We start from the raw sequence: 6,915 nt of genomic DNA, 5'->3' as shown, positions 1-6,915 counted from the left end.
AAAAAATAGGAAAAAGGTTGCCGACTGGACTCGAACAACGAACGTTGCGATTATCAGACCTGTGCTTTCTCCACTGCTCTCTCCATGCTTCTGAATAAGGATAGCCTAAAAGCAAACAAGAAGCGCTCATTTCCTCTCACACTCGACCTCGTATGCTTTTTCTGCTGGAGAGATTCGAGGCAAGGGTGTGCGTCGTTCTACCATGTCATACATAAAAATCAAGGCAAATGCTTGCTTGTGTAGGTGAAAGCACAGACAGAACACGAAATAAAAAAAGGCAAAAAACCATTGCATCGCCTGCAAGGTCACCTTCTAACATTCGCTGCGATGTTCATGAACAGAGGATGATAGGAAATGGAACTAACATTCATTGTAATAGATTTTTGGTTTGCGTGTAGTTATTTCTAAGTGTGTAGATTTGCAGCACTTGGTTCCTCTTTCTGCATGACCTTGATGTTGGGTAGAGTGCGTGCAAGTAGAATAAATGGATGATACGATGAAAAAATGTATAGAATGCCTTTAGAAACGCTTTTGATTGAGTGAATGTGGAACATGCACTCAAAAAATTGCACACGTCACCATCATGTGTCTCACACCTAATTTTGCGCTTATTGTGAAACACATCCATTTCATGTGTGAATCTTACGCTATGAACCATGCCTGAACACTATGGATTTGAATTGTGACACACTTGGATTCTATGTGCCTCATATGGTGATATCAATAGCTTTGCACATCATAGTTCAATATTCTACAATATTCTATTTTATCGACTTCTACTATACCGACTCTAAAAATGAATCGATAAATATATAAACAAATTTCAGAGGCCAGAGCTTTCAAATATCTTTTTAATGGGTCTGATTTGGGATTCGATCATGGACTGTTGGGGTGTGCTGCTGTCGGAGTCTTCGTTCGATCTCACTGTGCCACGGTTGTTCTCATATATGAGGCGGGTTGATAGGATAAAGTCACAACTCTTGTTTTCGATGTTTACGATGTTTTGAACAGTAGTGTGATTCAATGTGCAATATACTTGAATAGATAGTGAAAGATTTTCAACTTTCCAATGTGTGAAACACTAGAAATTAACGTGTATAACACATTGAACTAAGGTGAAATACACTTAAAGTAAATGTGACTGTGCATTTAAAAAATGTTTAAACACTTCGATCAATTGGTAAAGATTGATTGTTTATTGATTTACACACTTAGAAATAACTACTTTTACACGAGACGTAATCCATATTGGACGTAAATTATAGAACGTAAATAAACATTTCATGTAAAATTAAGTGTTCTCAAACCGAAACATCAGCTAGTCAACGAAGAGAACGTTTGGTTGAATTGATTTTCACGTTTCTTTCAACTGATTCTTATGTCAAAAGGCTCGCTTACATGTGTCGGTCTCAGGGAACCGAAATTGAGTTTTTAGTAGTGTGTAGTTTTTCAGTCCTTCGATGATGGAAAATCTTTGGATTTATATTTTAATGATTAACTTTGTCAGCCTTTATTCAGGCTAGATATATTGGATGAAATTATTTAAGTTTATGTTCTGCTCTTCGATGATGGAACATCTTCACATTCACTTATTTTTCAGCGTTTGTTTAGGCAGAGTTTAATGTTTAAAATTTATTTTCAGCTCGGGAATTTTCTAAAATTTAGTTCAATACTTTTTACCCTTCTTACAAAGAAGGGTATAGATATCACTTGAAAAACCGACTATCGATCCGAGGCCCGGAGGGCCGAGTGTCATATACCATTCGACTCAGCTCGACGAGATCGGAACATGTCTGTGTGTGTGTGTGTGTGTGTGTGTGTGTGTGTGTGTGTGTGTGTGTGTGTGTGTGTGTGTGTGTGTGTGTGTGTGTGTGTGTATGTGTGTGTGTGTGTGTGTGTGTGTGTGTGTGTGTGTGTGTGTGTATGTGTGTGTGTGTGTGTGTGTGTGTGTGTGTGTGTGTGTGTGTGTGTGTGTGTGTGTGTGTGTGTGTGTGTGTGTGTGTGTGTGTGTGTGTGTGTATGTGTGAACGGTTTTGGAATCGGTGAACCGGTTCCGGAGATATGGCCGGAATAAGATCCGGTGAATATGGGCCTTCACGCTGGATTTAACGGAAAACGTATCAAAACCATCATGCGACACATCAAGTGACTACAGAATTCAAAAATAAGATCAATGCAAGTCGTGTTAAGTGTTCCAGACCACATTGGACACACTTGGACATGTTCCGGGTACCCCGGGGAAGTTGCTTGAATATGAATTGAATTAAGACCCATTAAATCACATTAAAATACGATGATAAGGTGATTGGTAGCCTCACCAAATAGACTACACCCGGATATATTCCGGGTACCCCCAGGCAGTGGCGTAGCGTCACTGGATGACACGGGGGTGGGGGGCTTGGTCACTGATAATGACAATAAAATAAATAAACTTGAATAAGTAAGAAGGGTCTGATCACACCATAGGTGGATAAATTCGGGTTTTTATATTGAAATAACGACGCGATATAGTTAACTTTTTTTTTAAATATGTATATAGATTTTTTAAGCGGTGAACTTCGAGTTGTGATTGATTTTAAGTTTATGAGATAGTCGGAGGCCAGCTAATTACTGATGAGATCCTTTCCAGTTATTTGTTTAACCCTCCGTTACTCGCGCTGTTGTACTTTGTACAACACACATGAATTTTCCATTGCCATTTTGTTGCTGAGTTACCAATCGATCTGAAAGCAACGTGTATTCCTCAAAAAAAAAAAACTTGTTTTGATCTAAACAAGCTAAATTTTGATTACAGTAAACACATAAAAACGCGGATAATAGGGAAAATGTAAAAGGAAACCGCGTAAACTGTGACCATACTACGTGGGATTTGACTTAATTGATTACAACATGGAATATGTCGAGATCCTGACCAGATAGAAAGTTACTGTCACCAACAAAGTTTTTCAGAAGATCATAGCCTTGTTGCTGGTGGATAGTAGTTCAGAATTTTCTCACTACGTAGCGCTAGCATACATGCGAAATTTTTGCATGTGATATATCTCGAGACCAGATAGAAAGTTACTGTCTTGCACAAAGTTTTTCAGAAGGTCAAAGCCTATTGCTTGGTGCTCAATAGTTCAGAATTTGCTCACTACGCGACGCTAGTATACACGTGAAATTTTCATATAAAATATCTCAACTTCCCGACCAGATGGAAAGGTACTGTCTTCGGCATAGTTGTTCAGGAGGTCAAGGCCTTTTCGCAGATGGACAGTTGTTCAGAGTTTTCTCACTTCGTGGCGCTACTATACATGTGAAATTCTCGCATATAAAATATCTCTAGATCCTGACCAGATAGAAAGTAAATGTATTCCGCAAAGTTTTTCAGGAAGTCAAGATCTTTTTGTTTGGTGACAATAGTTCAGAACTTTCTCACTATGCGGCGCTAGTATATAGTGCCTTTCTCGCATATTCAGCTCAAGATCTTGATCAGCTAGAAAGTTGCTGTCGTCGGCTTAATTGTTTAGGGGGTCAAGACTTTTTGGCTGGTAGACAGTAGTTAAGAATTTTCTCACCACGTGGCAAGTTTTTCGGTGAGATCCAGCAAAATAAAATACCGAGCTGCTCGGTGGTGCCCATCTTGGCAAAAACATTCTAAGTGTGTAGGTCCATCCATAGTCATAAAGGAAATGCCTGATAATATGAAATTATCATCTCTTTCATTATACCGCTATTCCTACGCTGCTAGGATTGTGACGTCGAATTTATGGTTACATACACCTTACATAAATCTAAACAAGAAGAATCTACTCTGTCGTCTAAAATGTGTAATGTAATGTAAAATGTATAAAATATATACACACGAGTTAGCCAGTCGAGCCATAGGACTATCTCAGTCGTGAGATTGCTTTACTCAGTCGTCTGGAGAAATTTCCAAAAGCGTAGTTCACTCAGCGCAGAGTAACCTACACTCCCGATCATAAGCTTAAATATACCCCCAAAATTCATGCAAATGTGTTTTGTTCAAAGCTCTCTCATTTTACGTCCAATTTTTGATCTCCTTAGGTTATTTGAATGGTATGAATGGCATAGAATAAGGGTTCGACTACTACTTTTAATTTCAAATATATATTTTTTAACTCAATTCTTCTTTACCCAACTATTGTGTTGCTGCATTATAACACACCATCGACTGGAAATGCTCTCGCAACGTGGGGCTTTAGGTAGTGATGAAAACGTCGCTAGAACTATTCCACAGCCGCAGTCAGTTTATGAGCAACAAGAGGGACGCACATTTTTGCCTGTGGACTTGGAGACATACTTCAAGTCCCCGCGTACATCGTACGAGCTAGGCAAAAATGTGCGTCTATCTTGAAAACTGTCGCTTTAATGGCCCTTCGCTCATTTTCAACTTCTATTCAATTTTCATACTGCCGTACTCTAACGGAACTATCCACCTACCCTCTTCTAAAGATCATTCTCTAGCTAATAAATCATCACACTAAAGCTTCATGTTAGCATTTCCAACCAACTCTGAAAAAGTTTTGATCTCCTGGACAACCTTGCTCGAAATATATCTAATGCGAGAATTTCACGTGTATACAAGCGCAATGATGTGGAAAACAAATTGAATTTCTGTCCACCAACCAAAAGGCCTTGGCACCCTGAACAACTTTGCCCAAGACAGTAACATTCTATTTGGTCAGGATCTCGTGATATTTTATATGTGAAAATTTCACGTGTTTACAAGCGCCGCTTAGGAAATTCTCAACTATTGTAAACCAAGCAATAGTCTTTGACCTCCTGAACAACTTTGTCGAAAACAGTAGCTTTCTATCTGGTCAGGTTCTCGAAACAATCCACATACGAGAATTTCTCGTGTATACTAGCGCTACGTAGTGAAAAAATTTTGAACTACTTTTCACTAGCGAAAAAGTTATGACCACTTGAACAACTTTGTCGACGACAGTAACTGATCAGAATCTCTAGATATTTTACATGCGAGAATTTCGCGTGTATACTAATGCCACGTAGTGTGAAAATTCTGAACTATTGTGCACCAAGCAATAGACATTGACTTCATGAACAACTTTTTCGAAGACAGTAATTTTCTACCTGTTCAAGAACTATTGATACGCGAGAATTGTTCACGTTTACTAGCGCCACGTGGTGAGAGAATTTTGGGCTACTGTCCACCAGCCAAAAAGTCTTGACCCCCTGAACAAGTTTGTCGAAAACAGTAACTTTCTATCTGCTCAGGATCTCGAGGCCATACAGGATTACCGTGAATGATACAAAATTTTACCAGTAGATGGAAACACTGATGAAGTAGACTAAATTATAGCTCAATACCTCAGTTTCGTTTCAAGACAGCGATTTCGAATGTCCAGTAAATTTTGATAATGTGTCAAGATGCAGCCAGAGTTGCCATGAATGACTCTAAATTCAACCGAAAGATGGCAGTCGTTCCGTTAGATGGCAGCACTTCTTGGGTAGAATAACATGAATCTCAATATATTGGTATCGTTCCAAGGTAATTATTGAAGTATTCAGAGAGGCTGGAGTATGAGTCAAGAGCCATTAGGAGTTGCCATGATATTTTTTCCTTGATTTGTTTTCCGACGATCTTGTTTTCCGTGCTGATCACCAATGCTACCGACGCCAGGGAGGCAGCTCCCACATCTGGACCCTACCTATCGACCCATCAACTCATGAACCGGAGACCAACGGCTTTACTTCCCTTCCGAAGGAAGGCGTGATCAGAGATGTTATGCCTCAGAACATCCCGGCGGCGCCAACTGGGATTGAACCCAGGCCTGCTGGGGTGAGAGGTAATCACGTTTACCACTACACCACCGGCGCCGCTTAAGTTGCCATGAATAACAAGCATCTCTACATGTAGATAGCAACATTTCTCGAGTACAAATAGCGCTCAATTATTCGGTATCGTTTTCTGATGGCAACTTTCTGGAATCTTGGTCAAGAACCATTCAGGATTTTCATCACTGATTCGAACTTCTACGGTGAGATGGCAACATTGCTCGAGTTTATTCAAATAGAGCGGAACCATACCAAACATGTTTGGACTCATTTCGGAAAGTACTGATTCACTTCAGAAAGATTCGAAATCACTTTTGAAAATGCATTATCAAATTGTTATATTTTTAAGAACAAACAATATTGTTGACACAAATATTGCCTCAAATTGTAATTTTACATTTCATGTGGCACAGAAAAATAAGGAGTGTTGGAAAACGCAAGAAGTTTCCATCAGTTAAAGTTGTAAATATATTGTAAGTGATCAGATAAAATATTAATTTTTGGTGGTTAATTTGGTGAAAATATGGATGCCAATGCGTAATGAAGGGTTAATAAGAAATTTGCATAGTAATGATTCAAAATAGGCTAAATTTTGCCATATTTTTCATCTGTTCTGTCCTTAGTTTAGTGCATGTCGTATTACTCCATCACTATTGAAAAATGATGAAGTATTCGGTTTTGATACAGTTGTCATTCTTGCCTTCATCGCAAGAAATCGATTCTAATTGAAAGGTCCGGCTATTTCTACCCTTCGGAGTGTTGGAGTCATAACCTTATCAAACTAGAGAACAACGAATCGAAGATTAGGAGCCACATAGATGAAGACTAATTAACTCATTTTTTTTTCCTTGTTTCAAGATCATCCTCCGTGGACAAAGCCAAGTCTTGTCACTATCAAAATGGCATAAAAAGTAACAAGGACTAAGATGTATTCCTGTAAATGTAAATGTAAATTTGGCCATACTTATATTAATCAAGAAAGCTGAGCATTTGTAAAAAACCAGTGCCATTAAACGGTTTTTTTTTTGACAACCATTTATTGCTGTGTATATTCTTCATTTATCGCTGATCTGTTGCAAATCCCTGACTACACTAGACTGGCCTACATTTATA

Source organism: Ochlerotatus camptorhynchus, unplaced genomic scaffold (genome assembly GCF_037179485.1).
Source record: "Ochlerotatus camptorhynchus isolate MF236.1 unplaced genomic scaffold, CSIRO-AGI_Acam_v1.1 ptg000298l, whole genome shotgun sequence".
In the NCBI taxonomy this organism is placed as follows: domain Eukaryota; kingdom Metazoa; phylum Arthropoda; class Insecta; order Diptera; family Culicidae; genus Ochlerotatus; species Ochlerotatus camptorhynchus.
Note: the sequence above shows the minus strand (reverse complement) of the source record.